Source organism: Triticum urartu, chromosome 5A, assembly GCF_056163025.1.
Source record: "Triticum urartu cultivar PI428250 chromosome 5A, HENAU_Tu73, whole genome shotgun sequence".
NCBI lineage: Eukaryota > Viridiplantae > Streptophyta > Magnoliopsida > Poales > Poaceae > Triticum > Triticum urartu.
In genome coordinates, this window is record NC_141877.1 from 96,054,713 (window position 1) to 96,076,016 (window position 21,304).

At 43.8% G+C, this 21,304-nt stretch overlaps 2 long non-coding RNA genes across 3 annotated transcripts; both read left to right on the plus strand.

Annotated features, from left to right (window-relative positions):
* Positions 1 to 11,259: 11,259 nt before the first annotated feature.
* Positions 11,260 to 15,751, plus strand: LOC147970450 (uncharacterized). The gene is made up of 3 exons (XR_015603237.1): positions 11,260 to 11,653; positions 13,744 to 13,821; positions 15,393 to 15,751. It is a non-coding gene; the product is annotated as an uncharacterized LOC147970450 (long non-coding RNA).
* An 802-nt stretch (positions 15,752 to 16,553) lies between these two features.
* LOC125508007 (uncharacterized) lies at positions 16,554 to 20,964 on the plus strand. Of its 2 annotated transcripts, XR_007283175.2 has the most exons (5): positions 16,554 to 17,031; positions 17,169 to 17,286; positions 17,348 to 18,504; positions 19,007 to 19,064; positions 20,655 to 20,964. It is a non-coding gene; the product is annotated as an uncharacterized LOC125508007 (long non-coding RNA). The 2 variants fall into 2 exon arrangements; XR_007283174.2 differs by having other exon boundaries at positions 16,555 to 17,031; positions 17,169 to 18,504.
* Positions 20,965 to 21,304: the final 340 nt, after the last annotated feature.

Below are 21,304 nucleotides of genomic sequence, written 5' to 3' on the forward strand. Positions count from 1 at the left end.
CATTTTTTGGGCGGCCGAAGCAAGAATATCCGAGATTGAAGAAGAAGCATGACATCCGTTGGATGGACATCCAACGGCCGCAGCTACCAGAACCGTGTGTTGTTGACAAAGCCTTGCATACGCGTCAACTTAGTTTTTTTAGGGGACGCGTCAATTTAGAAGGCCCACAAGTGTGTGGCAGAGAACATATAGGCCATTTGCGATTTGTAAGAATGTACAACCCATTTTTTAATTCTAATCGAATTTACTACAACCCATTTACAGTTTGTTAAAAGTACAACCCATTTTCTAGCTAGGACAATGATTAATAATTTCAACCATTCCTCAAAAAAGATTAATAATTTCAACCAACCGCTCAAAATAGAATTTTAAAAAAATTCCCACATTTTTATGGGATTCGAAATATTTTTATTCGAAATTTCTAGTCAGATTAAATATAATTTTAAAATAAAGTTGTATTATATTAAAATCCAACGAAATATTGCGTGCGCAACAAGTAATGAAATTAAAATTTTCAAATTCCAAAAATAATGTATTTTTAAAACTAATTACGCGTTTGGTGCATTTTTTATAGTTACTGCCCAGTTATTATAATTACATCCCATTTATTATTTATTAAAGTCCATTTTCTTGTTAAGCCTAATGCATACCTCCTAGGAAAGTTTGCAGCCCAGCAGGGTGGAGAAGTTGACCCAGATATTGTGTACAACTGTCGGCCCAGTTGCATTGCTGATGTTGAAAAAAAGGCTTGTGTAGTACAGTACAACCTAACATGGCTACTCAGCCCACATTCAGCGACGCCGGAAAGGCCCAAACAAGGCTTCTGTACAACTTTTTGAAGTCACTGAGCTCAATTAATAACTTAAGAAAAAAGTTAGATTACAGTGGAACCTAATTAAAAGCTGTCACGAGCAAAGAAATAATTCAACGGGTCGCACTTGTGCGTGTGTGTGTGTGTGAGAGAGAGAGAGAGACCCATCGGTCGATGCTCGTAAATACATCTTTTAGCCATATGCATTGATGATGCTCGTAAATACATCTTTCAGCCATATGCATTGCTGAATCTCAAAATAATGTAAGTGAATCATGAGAGATCAATAATTTCTATAAAATAAAATGACTACCATGCTCTAAAAAGATATAAACGAAGCACTGGAGCAAAATTATCTAGCTCAAAAGATATAAGTGAAGCACATAGAGTATTCTAATAAATTCCGATTCATGTGTGTCTCTCTCAAAAGGTGTGTACAGCAAGGATGATTGTGGTAAACTAAAAAGCAAAGACTCAAATCATACAAGATGCTCCAAGCAAAACACATATCATGTGGTGAATAAAAATATAGCCTCAAGTAAAGTTACCGATAGACGAAGACAAAAGAGGGGATGCCTTCCGAGGCATCCCCAAGCTTAGGCTTTTGGTTGTCCTTGCATTTTATCTTGGGGTGCCTAGGGCATCCCCAAGCTTAGGCTCTTGCCACTCCTTGTTCCAAAATACATGCAATCTTTACCCAAAAACTTGAAAAACTCACAACACAAAACTCAACAGAAAATTTCATGAGCTCCATTAGTATAAGAAAACAAACCACCACTTTAATGTACTGTAATTAAATCATTATTTATTTATATTGGTGTTAAACCTACTGTATTCCAACTTCTTTATGATTCATACCCCCCCATACTAGCCATAGTTTCATCAAAATAAACAAACCACACACGAAAAACAGAATCTGTCAAAACAGAATAGTCTATAGCAATCTGGAGGTTTCGAATACTTATGTAACTCCAAAAATTCTGAAACATTAGGACGACCTAAATAATTTGTATATTGATCTACTGCAGTTGGAATTGGTATTTTATCACTCTCTGGTAAAAAATGAAAATTATTTTCGTGAGCGCATACTTTCTGTTTTTATCAGCAAGATCAAACAACAATCACCCAAGAAGATCCTAAAGGCTTTACTTGGCACAAACACTAATTAAAACATAAAAACACAATTATAACAGAGTCTAGATAAATTATTTATTACTAAACAGGAACAAAAAGTAAAGAACAAAAATAAAATTGGGTTGCCTCCCAACAAGCGCTATCGTTTAACGCCCCTAGCTAGGCATAAATGCAAGAATAGATCTAGGTATTGTCATCTTCGGTATGCAATTCTTCAATTGAACACTTATAACCCTTAGGAGGTTCTTTGTTTTTGCTAATGATCAAACTCCTAGGTAGGAAATCAAGAAATTCATTTTTAGCAAAAGGTTCCTTAATGATATCTAAAAAGTTGGGGTGAACACTTATTGATTTGACATCTTCATTTTTCTTACTAGAAGATTCACCCTTATTTTTAGGAACATAGATAAATTTGGCAACTTTGGTAGGAGGAGGATTTGAGGTATTTTTAACTGTAGAGAAAGCGGACCCCAAGTTGGTAATAATATCTTTGAGTTTATCAATTCTAGTGGAATCTTGATCTATCTTCTCATTGACCATGGGTTCCTTTTCCTTAAGATTTTTCAGAGTAACTCCTACCTTAGATCCATATTGAGTAATTTGGTTGTGGATCTTTTCATCCAGATTTTCTATTAAATGTACAGTGGCAATTTTATTTTCAATAATATCAAGCCTTTGCATCACATGTTCCAAAGTTAAAATAGTTCCATTGACCAAAAGAGGTGGTGGGCCTAACAAATCTATCATACCATTATAAGAATAAAAAATATGGATTCCCAAGAAATTCCCTCTAGTAATGGTGTCAAGAACATATCTATACCAAGGAGTGATGCCTACGTAAAAATTGCGAAGAAGAACGGAAGTAGATTGCTTTTTAGTAGATCTATTTTGAGCATTGCAAATTCCATACCAAGCATCTTTTAGGTTTTTTCCATCCCTTTGTTTAAAATTAAGAAGTTCATTATCGGGAGTGTTAACAATGATAGGAGAACTAGCCATGAGGGCAAATAAACGATCTAACACACAAGCCCACAAGAAGCGAGCGAAAGGAGACAAACGGAAAAGGGCGAATAAAACGGCAAAGGTGAAGTGGAGGAGAGGAAAACGAGAGGCAAATGGCAAATAATATAATGCGAGGGAGAAGAGTTTATGATGGGTACTTGGTATGTCTGGACTAGAGCGTAGATCTCCCCGACAACAGCGCCGCAAATCCTTCTTGCTACCTCTTGAGCATGCATTGGTTTTCCCTTCAAGAGGAATGGGTGATGCAGCAAAGTAGCGTAAGTATTTCCCTTAGTTTTTGAGAACCAAGGTATCAATCGAGTAGGAGATAACACGCAAGTCACCTAGTACCTACACAAACAATCAAGAACCTCGCAACCAACGCGATAAAGGGGTTGTCAATCCCTTCATGTTCACTTGCGAAAGTGAGATATGATAAAGATAGTAAGGTAAATTTTTTTGGTATTTTTGTTCTATAGATTGGAAAATAGTAAACGAGATGCGATGTAAATAAAAGTGATGCAATATAATAATAAAGAGACCCGGGGCCATAGGTTTCACTAGTGGCTTCTCTCATGATAGAAAGTATTACGGTGGGTGAACAAATTACTGCCGAGCAATTGATAGAAGAGCGCATAGTTATGAGCATATCTTGGCAATGATTATGAAATATAGGCATCACGTCCGTGTTCAGTAGACCGAAACGATTATGCATCTACTACTATTACTCCACACATTGACCGCTATCCAGCATGCATCTAGAGTATTAAGTTCATAAGAACGGAGTAATGCTTTAGGCAGGATGACATGATGTAGAGGGATAAACTCAAGCAATATGATATAAACCCCATCTTTTTATCCTCGATGGCAAAAATACAGTACATGCCTTGCTGCCCCTGCTGTCACTGGGAAAGGACACTGCAAGATTGAACCCAAAGCTAAGCACTTCTCCCATTGCAAGAAAGATCAATCTAGTAGGCCAAACTAAACCGATAATTCGAAGAGACTTGCAAAGATATCAAATCATGCATATAAGAATTCAGACAAGAACCAAATATTATTCATAGATAAACTTGATCATAAATCCACAATTCATCGGATCTCGGCAAACACACCGCAAAAAGTATTACATCAAATAGATCTCCAAGAACATCGAGGAGAACTTTGTATTGAGAACCAAAGAGAGAGAAGAAGCCATCTAGCTAATATCTATGGACCCGAAGGTCTGTGGTAAACTACTCACACATCATTGGAGAGGCTATGGTGTTGATGTAGAAGCCCTCCGTGATCGAATCCCCCTCTGGTAGATCGCCGAAAAAGGCCCCTGATGGGATCTCACGGGTACAGAAGGTTGTGGCGGTGGAAAAGTGGTTTCGTGGCTCCCCCTGATGTTTTTAGGTTATAAGAGTATATATAGGTGAAAGAAGTATGTCGGTGGAGCTCCGTGGGGCCCACGAGGGTGGGGGCGCGCCTACCCCCTGGGCGCACCCTCCTTCCTCGTGGAAGGTTCACGGAGTTCCAGACTTCAACTCCAAGTCTCCTGGTTTGCGTTTGTTCCAAGAAAGATTCGCCCGAAGGTTTCGTTCCGTTTGGATTCTATTTGATATTTCTTTTCTGCGAAACACTAAAATAGGCAAAAAAAACAGAAACTGGCACTAGGCCTTCAGTTAATAGGTTAGTCCCAAAAATAATATAAAAGTGCATATTAAAGCCCATTAAACATCCAAAACAGATAATATAATAGCATGGAACAATAAAAAATTATAGATACGTTGGAGACGTATCACACCCCTAGCTGCACCCGCCTCCTCATCACATTCAAAAACCTACATTTAAAACCGCGTGGAATGCGAGAAACCAACTCCAGCCACACATGTCCGTTCATGAGCAGGATGTCGGCCAAGCTCCTCCTTCCACCATTTTGTCCACTCTTTCAGCGGCATCCGACGAGTCGGAAGAGGAGTTCTCTGGCATAAAAGCCGTATGGGTGGCCCGCCGACCCCGGCAGTTACGAGCGAGGTGGCTCACTTCTCCACCTACCTCGCCTAGCCCGTCGGGGGCAGTTGCCGCACTAAGCTGGCGTGTGGTTCCGCTGCTGGCCTCTCAAATACAGCTCAAGGAAGAGTGCCGACTTGCTCCACGTCGGCTTGTCGGGGAGCATGACGGCATGAGCATCGTCGCTGCCCTCGACGCCTCCGCGTCGTACATCGCCTCCAGTGTCTGCGACTACGCCATCCACCGTCGACGCGCTTGTGGCCGCGACATACAGGCAAAGAAAGAAGCCGCCACGGATGTCGATGAGGTGATGGGCAGCATGTCCCTGCCCGCCTCCATCATTGAAGAGAAGTATAACATGGGATGCCGCCGCCGATTATATCCCATGAAGGCCACCGCCGAGGCGACGCCGGCGAATACAACCAGTGTCTTGCACGATTCTTCTTCTGCCGGGTACTGGAGGAGGACAAAGAGATTGGGCGGCGACCATTTAGATTAGGTATTTTAATTCTATCAGGCTAGTTGTAATGGCAGTATTATAAGTAGTATCATGCATGCCAACTAGTAGTGGGAAAATTTGATGAGGTGGCGTAGAATTAAATGAAGAAAGAGAGAGTTGGGTATCATATTATGATACTGTATGGAATTAAGACCTCTTCCAATGCAAATGTGCTTAGATGAGGTGCTAAGTGCATTAAATGGTTTAGCAACTCAAGTCTCCAATGCATAGGTGCTTAGTTTGTTGTTGCTAAGCTTGCTTCATTTAATTAGCTATAGACTCAAAACTGTCTTTCCACCGTTTCTTCCTAGGGTCACCAAACTAGTCTCTCTCTCTTCGTAATTAACTTGCCACATCATATTTTATGCCCACGTGGCAGGCTTAGCAGCTATACATGGCGGAGCACTGGGACAGGCCAAGGCTGGTCATAGTGATCATGGTGGAGCACTGGAAAACTAAAATTTTGAGTTAAGCCTTATAAACCGGAAAGGAGGGAGTACTGCAACATATTACTATGTTACTCTAAAGATCTCTCTCCTCATACAGTACATGCCACATAAGCAAAATTTTCTTGGAGTGCGCTATGTTACTAGTACCTAAGTTACTCCCACTATGAGGCGGACGACGAGCCGACGAGGTAGCCCGACGACCCCTTGAGCTTGAAAGGCACCCACATGATCTCCTCTCCTCGTAGGGAAGGTCGGGGTCCATTGGGTACATCTCCGACGACATCCGCGGCTTCCGACGGCGTCGTTGCCATTTCATTAGTGTAAATAATTAATCAATTCCTAGTCAACAATCAAAACCGCCTAAACTCTAACATGTGAACACTAAAATCGCTCAAGGGGGTGATATACCCGATTTTAGATATTTGAGGGTAAAAATCGTACCGAAATTAACTTTGGGGGGTTATTTGTCCATCAACTTACATTTAAGGGTGAAAATATACTTCTTTCAATGGTCTGCTGGTCAGAGTATTCTTTTTAGATTTATAACATGTGGGACCTAGTGTGAGCGAACCGACCTCAATCGACGGCAAAATCGCCTGCTGGACGCACTTTGAGAGAGATGAGGAGCAAGAAGCGATACAGGTTGGTCGTGTCATGCAAGAAAATGGCCGGTCTCATGTTTAAAACTTGTTGTACTATAGTAGAGATAGATGTAGATGTAGTGTATACGTAGATGCAGATGTAGATGTACATGTTGAGATGTAGAGGTAAGTGAGACTCACCAACGGTCACCAACGTAGGCCGAGTATGCGCACGAATCACCCACAAAAAAAGGAGAACGTGCACGAAGAGAAAAATTGCATGCATGGACGCATGTACTCCGTGCCTCATTCCCTAACACACACGCGCGGGTACACAATGGAGCTCATTTCTGGATGAAGAGGCAACTCACGTGATAATTTGACACGTTTGGTAGTTGTTCACTTAGTGGAGGGTCGGGAACCATGCGTGGACGAATCAAAGTTCGACCATGACGCGGTGGCATGTTTGTTTTTAATTTTTTTCCTTCAATGGGACATACGCATATTTTTTTCTTGAATGGCACATGAATTGTGGACATACTCAATGACAGAGCATGGGATGGGATGGTAGCCATGGACACGGTCGACCCTTTTTGGAGACTACTACACTAGTACTTTGATGTACATTTTGAAAAAACTACTACTTTGATGTGTCATGTCAACTCACAGAAGGATGAGAAGCTTGCTTATTACGCCCTCTACATAGCCCACACTTTGTACGACTAGTTATAGTGGGAGTCACTTAGCGCACTCCAAGAAAATTTTGCTTATGTGGCAAGTAGTTAATGAGAAGTGGTAACATAATATATTACTGTAACATAGCATTTCCCAAGACAAGATGAGTCTATAAGCTAACAAATGAAGCCATCATGAAGTTAATGTACTACTCCCTCCTTTCCGGTTTATAGGTTCCCTCCTTTACGATTTATAGGGATCAATTCGAAAATCTCACCAACCAAGGTAGATGATGAGTGGTGGAATATTTTTTGTAATTTGCCAAAAAACCCAATTAATGCTCTTGTTTTCCTCCAAAATTTATGTTTAGGATTGTATTAATTGCAATGCATGCATGCATAAAGTACATGCATTGGTCAATTTTCTCTTAATACTTGCATGCAATTATTTAATGCATCTTGAAATCTAAACTTGTGATGGGGAACAACCAAATTGATCCTTATAAAATGAAAAACTAAGATTTTGAGATAAGCCCTATAAACCGGAAAGGAGGGAGTAGTAACATACAGTAATGTTATATGCATGATACTACTAGTGAGTTTGGGAGCGCATGATATTTCCCCGTCCGGACCGATCCCAAGTTGGCTTCTCACCTTCTTGGCCCAACAAAACCCCTCCCCCTCTCCCGCGTGCTTCCCGCCCGACGCCAGCTGAGCCCGCCCCTCCACATTGATGGCAAGTCAGGGCGACACGACCTCTGACTGCTTCCGCCGTTGAAGGGGTGCGCCGACCGAGGGCACCGCCGCTGCACGCCCATCATTTCAGACTACACAATGGAGAGTAACTTTAGAGCAAGTACTACAATTAGATGACATAAGCAGGCTATAAGGATTTAAATATAGTATTTGTGCTTAGTTGAAGGAGAGAGAAGAGGAGAGAGAAGAGAAGCGGGTTGTAAACTTGTAGCCGATTGTAGCAGGAGCTCCAACATACTTTGGGAGACAAAAGGTGGGGCCATTATTAGTGATATAGTATTATACTAAAGGGACTAACTATTGTACTAGCAAGCTATTACGTTGGTTCTAGATGATGTGTCAACTTCATATAGCCGGATGTTGGCTATACTATTAACCATGCTCTAAGTGTGGTGTGAGTGGGACTAAAGTTTAGTCCCATACTGCTAGGCGAGTGTGAGTTGCACCACTTTATAATGTGATCTATTCTAGCATTTGCATGAGCATGATAATAGGAAACCTACACGCACGCTCTTCGGGAATGAGCCTGTCCAAGGACAAAAGCTATCCACGTGGTCAATATTTTTGTTGGTCAGAAAATTTATTAAGTCATTAATTAATAATTAACGGACGCCTTAATTACTAAGCCGTTTCTGATTCTTTTGGATAGTGGGGCTATTATTGACTTGGACGTGGGGTTTGGGCCAAAGGCCTACTATTATACTTGGTCTTACTCACATGACCGACCTGACAGGCTCTACCCTAGCCATCACTGTATCATATGGTTTCGCACTGTTGCAGATCCTAGCACCGCCACTCAATTCTTCTCTAGCCCTCCTTCCGGCGTGCACCGCGAGAAGGGACATCAGTCCTCCGAACCCCGCCTTTCGTGATCCTGTACGGGAGAGGGGCGATTGGGTTTTTGGGGAGCACACTCCTATGACTGCTGCCAGCGACGACTTCCTCAACGACAGCCTTCTTCCCCCACCTTGGTAACCTCTTCATCAACGACATGAGTGACAACATCAACCACAGCGATTCTGCTCCAGCTGTACAGTATGTGATTCTGTCCTCCTGGTTTAGTCCGCATCATTACTTTGATCTTTGCAATTGTCGTCATGATCTATTTACTATTGATTCGGATTAAATCTCATAGTAAATTGCTCATAAATTCAACAATCCAATCCAAAAACCTGATTATAGGCAATTTACTCCGAGTGGTTTTAGTGCGCTTTTGAATCCGCCTACTTTTAAGGGGGTGCAATATAAAAGGTGGCGCACAAGAGCAGTATATTGGTTTCAGATCATGTACTGCTAAGACGCCACTAAGGGTAAGCCTGAGTGAGATCTTAATCCTACACAGCAGGAAGATTTTGAGAACATGGATACCCTCTTCAAAGCTACCCTGCTGAGTGTTCTTGACGATTCCATTGTGGATTCATATATGCCATTTGACAGCGGCAAAGACATGTGGGCTGCACTCGAGGCCACGTTTGGGGCCTGGGCGCTGGCACCGAGTTGTACGTCATGGAGCAATTCTGTGACTACAGGATGACTGATGAGCACTCTGTTGTTCAGCAGACTCATGAGATACAATCACTCGCTAAGGAACTTGAGTACTTTAAGTGTGTGTTGACGGACAAATTTGTTGCTGGGACCATCATTGCCAAGCTTCCACCTTCGTGGAATGATTTTGCTACTTCTCTAAAAAATAAGAGACATGAGTTTTCTGTTCCGGATCTCATTAGCACTCTTGATTTTTAAGAGAAGGCGAGAGCAAAAGACACATGTGCTCGGGTCGCTGAGGGAGCTTCTAGTGCCCACATGGTACACGAGAAGAACTTCCTGCCCAACCAGCCCCAAAACAACAAGAACGAATCTCAGGGGAAAGGCAAGTTTGATGCAAAGAACAAGCCATCACATTCTACCAACTTCAAGAAGAATTCTCATAACGGGAAGGGATACAAACCTCAATTTTGGTAGCACCGCACAAAATTTATATGGTTGCATCTACCTGCTGTCAGATAACCTCATGGTGCTCCAGGTATTCCTACATTCGTAACTAGGTACAATGACCAGCGCAAGATGAAATAAGCTTATTCGTACATTGACTTGTGATAACCCACAAGTATAGGGAATCGCAATAGTTTTCGTGGGTAGAGTATTCAACCCAAATTTATTGATTCATCACAAGGGGAGCCAGAGAATATTTTCAAGTACTAACAGTTGAGTTGTCAATTCAACGAGAGACTTAATATCTACAACAAAGTATTTAGCAGCAAAGTGCTACCTCTTGAGCATGCGTTGGTTTTCCCTTGAATAGGAAAGGGTGATGCAGCAAAGCAGCGTAAGTATTTCCCTAAGCTTTTGAGAACCAAGGTATCAATCCAGTAGGAGGTAAGACGCAAGTCGCCTAGTACCTGCACAAACAAACAAGAACCTCGCAACCAACGCGATAAAGGGGTTGTCAATCCCTTCACGGTCACTTATGGGAGTGGGATCTGATAGAGATGATAGGATAAATATTTTTAGTATTTTAATGCTATAGATTGGAAAATAAAGATTGAAAAATAAACAACGATAGAAATAGCAAGTAGATATGAAAATAATTTGATGGAAGATAGACCCGGGGGCCATATGTTTCAATAGTGGCTTCTCTCAAGTTAGCAAATTCTACGGTGGGTGAACAAATTACTGTCAAGCAATTGATAGAAAAGCGCATAGTTATGAGAATATCTAGCCATGATCATGTATATAGGCATCACGACCCCGACAAGTAGACTGAAACGATTCTGCATCTACTACTATTACTCCACACATCAATCGCTATTGTGATGCCCTGATAATCAAGCTACAGTGAGCCTTTGCTAATGATGCCATGTCACCTCGGTTACAGTTGATAAACTCACGTTGGTTCGAATCCCAGTTCAAATTTCAAATTTAAAATAAAGTAAAAAAATAAAGTTTTCAAATGTCAAAACCAAAATGTTCGTTGGGTTGAAAATATTCACTGGCTAATTATCATGTGCCAACCAACATCATTTGGCTCTCCCTTTAATACCTAGGGCAATATAAAGTGGCCAAGCAGCATATTAATTGACCTATTCAATTTCTAAAAATGCTTGAACAATTCCGTTGGCTCTAAAACTTTTTATGCAACACCACAATGTTGTTCTTGAATTGTGTGCGAGATTTCATGTTTGACTAAATTCATTTTTGTGACTCAAATTAATATGAAACAGCAGCTAACTTAAATACATAAAGGGAAAATAGAAAATGCCTTGCCTCATTACTGTGCGTCTAGGCCCTAATGGTCACAGAGCACTTTTGGCCCAACCCATACCCCACTTGCCCCCCATCTCCAGCTACAGAAGCAGGGGTGGGCGTGGCGCTCATCCACCGTCGCCATTGCCGGCAACGCACACGCGCCAGCCATCCATCGTCTTCCTCGTACCATGAGAATGCCCCCCAAACCCTAGCATCTCCACTCGGCCCTCTCCACTCTCGCTCGCTTTCCCTCTTGATTTGGCGCCCGTACCGCCGCGGCCGCTGTGACCGTTGCGGTCTCGCGGACACCGGCCACCGCTCGCCGCACCATTATGTCCAGAAGCCCCGTCGGCTTCGTCTACATCTCCGGCACCACTGGATCGAGGACGAGGGGCGCCAGCGATGCCGTCCGCGTTGATCCCCTTCGACCGATGCCGCCCCTTCCTCGACATCCACTCCTTGACTCCGACTACCCCGGCTCCCCTGAGCCCCCTACACGCCTCGCGGTGAGCCTCCACTCCCGCCCCCTCTGCTAGATAGCTTGCACGCGCCCCCTAGCACCATTTCCGCCATTGCCGTGAGATCATCACCGCCGCTCGCATAGCCACCGTAGCCACAATCCCCGTAGCTCGCGTCCGAACCCCGCAGCGAACTCCTCATGCTCCCAGGAGTCGAATGCACGCACACGCGCGCCTCCCCAAGCCCCATGGCCACAGATCCATTGACGCCCGAACACCGGCGCCGCCGTCGTGGATGTCGTGCTCGACTCCGGCTGCCCCCGCTCGTTCCGGCGGGCTGCCCGGTCCCGCTCACCACTGCTACTGCTGCCCGCCTCCGCCGAGGCCCGCGCTGCTTCGCCCGGCTAGCTGCTGCTGCGTTCCATCGCAGCCATCGCGCCGCTGCTCGCCGATGGCCGCTTCGCCTGCCCTGCTCACCCCCGCTTGCCGCTCCTCCTGCCGCAGGCCTCACCACGCCCCTGCTTTGCCTTGCGGCAACCCGCGCCCGCTGCCGCACGGCGCTCGTCGCTCTCACCCCGCGCCGCCGGCCTCTGCCGCGCGCGAGCGCTTGCGGCCTTCCCTGCTCGCCCCGCGCGCGTCTAGCCGCTTGCCGCGCCCGCCTCCCCTTCCTGCTGCTATGCTGATGCAGCTGCTGCCATCGTCAAGCCCTGCAGCCGCTGGCGACGCCGCATTCGGGACTCGTCCCGCCTCGCCTCCGGCCGCTGCCCTTGCGTGCCCCGCGCCGGCTGCGCGCCCGCACCATGCCGCTGCCCACCGTTGCTCTGCCTGTACTACTGCTAGTACTGTAGCTAGTGCTAGCTAGCTTTTCTAAATCTACGTTGACTAACCCTCTAGACAGCCCTTAAACAACAGCAAAACAACTACTAACAGGCCAAAAAATATGAGTTGAAAGTATACATGACAAACTCCATTTTATCCCACTGGACCAAATCCTTTTGATGAATAGATTAAATCCTACAAAATCACAAAATGACATCTTATGTTAATAACTCCTAGCCTACTAACTTGTGTGTGCTATGTGTGTGCATCGTGCACGTGGCCGGAGTGGACAAAATCAGGTGACATGCACGTTTGCATGTCACCGTCTGCCTTGCGGCCGGAATTTAAATTTAAACATTGTGAAAAAATCTGAAAAAAAATCATGCATCTTCACAGCACATGTTAAGATAACCCCTAAAAAATTCAGATCAAAATTCAAAACATACATCGAGAAACGAAAAAGAGAAATCTGTCATGAATAGTTCGCGAATGGTTCTCTATAGACTATTCACATCTGAGTTTCTCTTTTTCGTTTCTCAATGTATGTTTTAAATTTTGATCTGGATTTTTCAGGGGTTATCTTAATATGTGCTGTGAAGGTGCATGATTTTTTTTCAAATTTTTTCACAATGTTTAAATTTGAATTTTGACCGCAAGGCACACGGTGACATGCAAACGTGCATGTCACCTGATCTCTGTCCGGCCGGAGTAGTGGCCGGCCCTTGCTTAGATTAGTACTACTAGGTGTTAATTAATGGCTAGAGTAGTCTATGTACAGATGACATGTGGCCCCTTTTATTTAAAAGCCTAATTAATAGTTTGTGCCAATGACAAGTAGGACCCAATGCACTGTTCATTGGTTGACTAGTAAAGATGTTGTCTAAGTCAACCCAGCTCCTTGACCCCACCTGTCATTGAGTGTGACTAGCCCCTGCTGAGTTTGAAAAAAACATTTCACTGTTTATAATTCAAATTAAATAAATTAAAAAATCCTTTAAACTTTAGAAAGTTATATAAAATAATCCGTAGCTCGGATGAAAAAGTTTTATACATGAAAGTTGCTCAGAATTTCGAGACGAATCCGAATACGCGGTTCGTTCGTCTGCCACACATCCCTAGCGTAGCGAAGATGCAACATTCCCCCCTCCCCAGTTCGCCTATCCGAAAATGCCTAACACCGAGAATGCTTTCCCAGATGTTATCCCCCTTCGCCAGTATCGTGTAGTACTTCGCTAGAACACACCTAGCACCGCTTATTGTATTGTCACGCATCCGTGTGCTATGTATTTATTGTTTCTTCTCCCTCTTCATTTTGGTAGACCCAGAGACCATTGCTGATGCCCCTGTGATCGACTACTTCTACGACGACACTTCTTCCTTTTCAGCCGAACAACCAGGCAAGAAAACCCCCCTTTGAGCATTCCGATATCGCCCATTTCATTCCCTCTCATGCTTGCATTAGAACTGCTACTGCTTTCTGTATGATCCTACTCTGATTCATAGCCTGTTTTTGTTACCTGCTTTCATACCTTACCTGCTTATTCTAAACTGGTTAGTATAGGTTGGTTAGAGATCCATCAGTGACCCCCACCTTATCCTAGTTGCCCCGCTTTATGTTTAATGACTCGATTAACATGATCGACGTCCAGGCCCCGACACCACACATCACCCCCCTAATGGTACGACTCTGCAGAGTTACTATCGATTGCCGAGGGTGACACCTAATACATCACTCCTGATGAAATCTTTGTAGTGTAGCTATTCGGTTGTGGTCATCGAGGGTGACTTCCTCCTTAACCACTTCCGATACGACTCTGTCGTGCAACCCCTCAAGTGTGAACCTCGAGGGTGGTTCCTCTTATGTTCACCTTGATGATTACATCGAGTGGAATCCACCGAGGGTGGTTCCTCAGGGTTGCCCTTGGTGTTAGACACACAGTTACTATGGTTACTATGACTTTACAACTATTACTTGGAAAGGTTGGTCGACCCTGAGGGGTACCCGCGAGTAATGTGGAGACGGGTTGACCTGGAGGGTACCCGAGAGATGAACACGAGGCGTGGCCAGGCATTCTTAGTCCTTGTCGCAATTACTCAAGACGGGGCGACGGGGTCACATCTTTCGTGAGTCTCTGCTCGTGACCGCACTACCAACACATTAACGGTTTGGATATTTGATCAGAGGGGCCTCTGGCCTGATAGCACTAACCATCACGTGGGCATAGTATGGGCGTTCTGCGTCGTATACATCGGGCGAAGCTTAATAGACGCCAGCAACTGAGCGGCGCGTGCCGGGTTGGACTGCGTAAGCTCCTGCCTTATTTAAGGAAGTAGCTAGGCCTGCTCACCGGCCGCGTACGCAACGTGCCGGAGTTCCCGGGGAGATGGCCCATGACCCCTGGGGGCATAGGCTTAGTCCGGCGTGCTGAGCTCTCTATTAAGCCTAGGTCGGGTTGCGGCGTATTATTTGGCCGAGGTCGGGCATGACCCAGGAAAGTGTGTCCGGCCGAAGTTAATCGAGCGTGGTAGGTAAGTTGGTGCACCCCTGTAGGGAAGAAAACATCTATTGAAAGCCTATCCTACGGTAACAGACACTTGGAGTTGTATCCCGATCGATACAACTAGAACTGGATACTTGCGGTGATAATTGGATAGTATGGCTCTGGGATTGCTTTCTCGTAGGGAGTCAAGAAAGGATCTTTTGCCGAGGTTGATAACACTACTACTACTTTACATTATGTTTATCTGTACTCTTCTAAATGTTGCAAGATGCTTGAAGATGTTAGTCTTCGATAGGCTAGGCTTCCCCCTTCTCTTCTGGCATTCTACAGTTTAGTCCACATATACAACCCATTTCCTTTGATACAGATGCATACTTAATTAGTTTAGATCTGATGTAAGTTTGCGAGTACTTTGGATGAGTACTCACGGTTGCTCTGCTACCTCTTTTACCCCTATACCCGACCAGATGATGGATCCCAAGAGCCAGACGACGCCACTGATGATTACTACTACCCTGAGGGTGCCTACTAATACGTGACGGCCGCTAACGACCTGGAGTAGTTAGGAGGCTCCCAGGCAGGAGGCCTTGCATTTTCGATCGTAGATGCTTTTGTGCTAGCCTTCTTAAGGCAGACGTGTTTAACTTATGTCTGTACTCAGATATTGTTGCTTCCGCTGACTCTTGTGTATTCGAGTTTATGTATTCGAGCCCTCGAGGCCCCTGACTTGTAATATAAAGCTTGTATTATTTTTAATTTGTGTCAAGAGTTGTGTTGTGATATCTTCCTGCGAGTCCCTGATCTTGATCATACACATTTGCATGTATGATTAGTGTACGATTGAATTGGGGCATCACAGCTATCCAGCATACATCTAGAGTATTAAGTTCATGAGAACAGAGTAATGCATTAGGTAAGATGACATGATGTAGAGGGATAAACTCAAGCAATATGATAAAAATCCCATCTTTTTATCCTCGATGGCAACAATACAATATGTGCCTTGCTGCCCCTGCTGTCACTGGGAAAGGACACCGCAAGATTGAACCCAAAGCTAAGAAGTTCTCCCATTGCAAGAAAGATCAATCTAGTAGGCCAAACCAAACTGATAATTCAAAGAGACTTGCAAAGATATTAAATCATGCATAAAAGAATTCAAAGAAGAATCAAATATTGTTCATAGATAATCTTGATCATAAACCCACAATTCATCGGATCTCGACAAACACACAAGCAAACAAGAGGCAAGCAAAAAGAGACGAACGAAAAAGAGGATAGTGAAAAAGAGGGCGAATAAAACGGTAAGGGTGAAGTGGGGGAGAGGAAAACGAGAGGCAAATAGCAAATAATGTAATGCGAGGGATAAGAGTTTGTGATGGGTACTTGGTATGTCTTGACTTGACTTGGTGCAACCTCCACTACACCACAACACTTAATTAGGGGCAGTTAACTGCCGGGAGAAATACGTAAACAAGGGCATGTGAACTGCCGGAACATTTGTTACTGCCGGCACAAGTATCTCAGGGCATAGGAACTGCCGTTAGAACTTGAGCAATGCGGGCACCTTATCTGCCGGTAAATTTAAGGGCACATTATCTGCCGGGACAACTAAATCATGGCTTCTAATCTGCCGAGGACCATTCTGGACGTGAGGCCGAATAGCATCGGCCATAAAGCGCGCGCTAGGGAGGGGAGAGCGCGCGAGAGACAAAAATTTTGGTCCAAAATAATTATAGACGCGCGGGCCCTCCACCCAAAGTCAGCGACAACCTCCCCTCCAAAAAGAAAAAAAACCTAGGTCACAGCCGCCCCCAAATCTACATCCCGATCCACCCGTGCCCTCCACCATCCCGCCGCCGCCGCCGCCGCCCCCAACCATCCCACCGCCGCTGTCGCACCCGCCATCCCGTCACCGCGGATAGCCCTCCACCCCGACCACTGCCGCCGTCGCCCCTAACTACCCAACAACAGCGCTGGCAGCACCCCACTAACCCGGACCACCACTGTCGCCGAGCCACTCAACCGGCGACTACCCTCCTCGAATGCCTTCCCTCGCCACCACTCTACTTCGCGAGATTCCTCCCCCGAGCAGGCTTCCTCCCTAAGGTGCGTGTCCTTGGAGCAGAATCTCACAATTTCTAGGAGGGCGCGAGGAATACCTTGTTCCCCTCATTTTCTTTCTTCTGCTTTTTCCCTAGAAGATGTTCCTGATGCTACTACTTCTCCTAATGATCCTCGTGTAGACGACGGAGCCAGTAGTTCTTCGGATGAGATGGGTGAGTGCAATGGTGTTGGTGTGTTCTTCGGATGAGATTGTGTCTGCAATGTTGTTGGTGTGTTCTTCGGATGAGAGAAGAACAGGTAGGTAATTCGAATCCGTGGTCTGTTGATTACTCTTATGTAATATTTGTATTTTCTCTAGGTGCTGATTTAATCCTTCTGAACCCCAATGAGGCTGATAGCCTAAATAAATCTTTGCTCCAGGTAACTTCTACAAGTTTTGTATTTAGTCTTCTATTGCATCAGGGGCAAACAAGCGCTCTCTTGTCTGAGTTTTACTTTCCTATATTGTAGAGTGCATGATTGTAGGACTACACAGTTTACAGAATTTCTCTCAAAACAAATAAATAGAAGGATTACATGGATGCATATTAGGTGAATTGTACTATAGGCTGTGCACTTGCCTTTTTCCTTCACATCAAAAGTTCAAAACTGATTTCTTGTAGGCTGTGCACTTGCCTTATTGTTGGAAACAGAAATGGAGCTCTGTCCTGCTATTTTCTCTGTACTCTACCCTCATGGTTCGTAGGGTAACAAGCACAATATTTAAATGAAATGTTGTTTACTGTCGGTGGCTTATTTGTATGCCTAACAAATGTGGATGGGCTTCTAGCCTAGTGGTCAGCGAACGGCTGTGTAAGCTGGCCGACGCAGGTTGGAGCCTCGGCTCGTACTCTGCTGTCTCACATTCTCCTCTTAATTAAAAAATCAGTAGGGCTTCTTCCCCTACTGGTCTAGTTTTTTTATGCCTAACAAATTGGGTGCAATGCTCATTTGGTAAAAATTTCTTACACTGTTGGTGGCTTGTTCATGTGCTAGTCTGGCATTGGTGAACTGTACTGTAGGTTGTGCACTTGCCTGTAGGTTGTGCACTTGGCTAGCTGGTTAGCCATGTAATTCTGCACCCTCTTTTGTTTGTAGGGTGTATTTGAGATCCCATTTATCTGCTCATGTCTTATTTTCAGTTCCAAAATTTAGCAGTGCAAGTTACTGATTGATGTATGGTTTCAATGCTTGGTCGTGGTTACACATGTAGTAATGTATATTTGTTGGTAAGAACAATGTGTGATAGTATGTTTTGTCATGACTCATGAGTGTGTCGAAAAATCTAGACTTTGCCATGACTTGATATTGCAGAGATGTATGTCGGAAGTACAAATTGGTCCAATGCTTACTATCACTCTCACGTATCTTTTAGTTGTTTCTACAGAAAGCTTTACGAAGTGAATTCATTACTACTTGAAGTCTTGTGTATGGAAGGGAAATTGGACATTCTGCTCACTGTGTACTAATCAAAATGTATGTATAGATACTCTACTCATTCTAGTTCATGCCGCTATTAATTATAAGCGCTTCTTTTGTGAGCTTCTATCTTATGCAAATAATGTGATAATTTAGCAGCCTACTTTCATGGCTTTGGATGTCACTTGAAAAACTATCAGTGGAAGTGTTTTCTTGTTCTTTGCTTAACTAGATGTCAAAGTATAAGGAACAAGCTAATGTACAAGATGTCTTTTTGTTGTTGTCGCGAAAAGCTCGTTTACAAGATGTTAAAGAATAATTAAGTCACAAGCTCATTTTCTTTGCTTAATAATAATAGCAGCTTTGCAAAAACACAGTTATTTATAATCTGTTATTTTCGCTTGTCCAGTTTCCCATATGATGTTTATGGATTACTTATGGCAAGGAAGCAGAGTTTGGAGCCACATGCTGATTCGTTGTTATTATTTAAAAGATGAACCAGAGCAAGTACACTAATATTGCGTTGATTGCTTAAACAACTTTGCTTCTATGTATGCAGTAGGAAGTAGACAAGTCCGCGGCAAAAGCAGGAATTCGACCACAAGCATGCTGAGTAGGTAATATTCATGTTTCTCTTGGCTATTAAGCTGAGGTCTAAGTGGGTCATTCTTTTTATTGATTGAGGTCTATTTTTTTTGCTTCTACTGCTCTACATTCTCCAGGATGATGCTTTTTACTATTTGCAATCACGTTTCACACTCTCACCCAACGTTTACGAGTCGACGAGTCAGATGAGTCGTTCGAAGGTTGAGACTCATAGACTAATCGTGACTAGTCTAGACTACTGCTGGACTAGTCGACATGGTACTGTAGTTCACAACTTGCAGCAATCAATTACTAAAACCTAGTATTAATATGTAATATATACTATATAAAGTGCATTGGAGCATCAATTTGTTCTGCAGATTAGGCCAGTAAGCATATTTCCATGTTGGATCCTTGCTCCTAGTTGGCTTCTTGCAGGATGCTTCGATGGATCATATTGCTCATTGGCCTAAGCTGCAGCTGCTGAATACAATACTTGAGATATTTCCAGCATAGACATTGCACTTCAGACCTAAGGATCTTGAAACTGAAGCAAACAAAATGAAATAAGGAAGAGGGCAGGGGGTAAAAATCGAATCAAAGAAGGGAAGAAGAGAAGGGAGAAATTACTTTGCTAGTATGCTTGCTTGCTTACTGCAACTTGAGGGACAAGCAGATCCAGTAGCCAGAAGGCAGCAGACGGAGACCGTAGGGCAGATCTAGGGAGAGCAGAAGGAATGGAGGGAAAGGGCCAGAGCAGAGGAGTGCAGATCCATGAAGAGCATAAGCAATGGAGGGAAAGGGGCAGGGTGGCTGGCTCACTTATCCCCTCCCAATCCCTAAAAAAAATTGAGTCGAACGACTCAAGGTGCTCGACTAGTCCTTCGACTCCTCGACTCGGCGAACTAGTCTACACGAGATTTCTAGTCGACACCCAGAATGCAACTCATAGACTAGTCTAGCGACTAGTCTCGACTAGTCCCTCGACTCGTAATCAATGCTCTCACCACAATAGCAAATCAATTAGAAAAGAATGCTGCTGGTTGTGGTTGTATGTTTGTTTGTATGTAGAGTGGTAGACGACATAATCATATTCTGTATTTTTGTTTGTATGTTTCCAAGGATTTTCTTGTCCTGAACTTTATACAGTACTCAAGTTTACAAAAAGAAGATTTTATACAGTAATTGCGGCAGCAACTCCTCTTGGAATTGGAACTGTGAAAGGATGTGTCATATTTGCTTCCTTTGCACTTTTAGGTCCATGCTTGTTTTCCTAGTTTGCCTCATGCTGCTTGGTTTTACATGTACATGTCATAGAACAAAAGCCTCACATTTAGCATAAGTTTGCAAATTAAAAAAAAGAGGCACATACATGTCTCAGTGTGAGCAGCTGAAACCTTGCAAAAATTTCATATGCAAGCCTCGAAAATTCCATATGGAAGCCAGAGAGGGTTGCAGAAATGGCCCATACTCACTTTAATATTGCCTGGTCTTTTTTTTGGTCCCAGATTCTATGTGGCGTGCAGTTCATAGATTCTTCTTGTGTTTGTCTTGTTTCTTAACCGCTTTCTTACCTACTGACATAGCTATAATCCCCATTTTGAGTTTCTGATATGTTGCAGGTTTCGCAAAGGTACACAAGTTGATGGAGGTTTGGAAGATCTTCAAGCTGTTGAAGATTTGGAAGACCTACAATGAAGTTGGTGGAGTGATAATGCCATATGTCTTATTTGTTGAATCTGGAGATTGCTCTGCTCATTTCGGTTGTGGCACATCTAGAAATTTATGTACTCATTTTGTGGTACTACTTCATTTTTGTAGTCTGGCACATCTAGAAACATATATGTACTTCTCCTTTTGTGGAAAAACCTTGTGTTTATTGAATATATTTTAAGGTTCTGATGAGGCCTATATGTTACTTTGATTGATGAAGTCTATGTATAAATTGTGTGATATGTCATGATTGCCTGAACATAATGAATGGATAGGGATGCCCATAATAGTTTGGTAGTGAAATCAACATGCTGGCATAATAACTGCCGGGCAAACATGCTTGTGCCGGCAGTTGAATTGCCGGTAACTATAGTTTCTTGTTCCTTCACCAATCTGCCGGGAGAAAATGGACTGCTGGCAAATAGATGGGCAAGGGCAAAGAAACTGCCGGGAAAAGTCTATCCGCCGGGAGATGTAATCCCCGACAGCCGTTCTCGTGGCAGTTCTATCTGTCGGGAGAAACATTGTCCCGGCAGTTTGTCTGCCCTTTAAAGTGCCT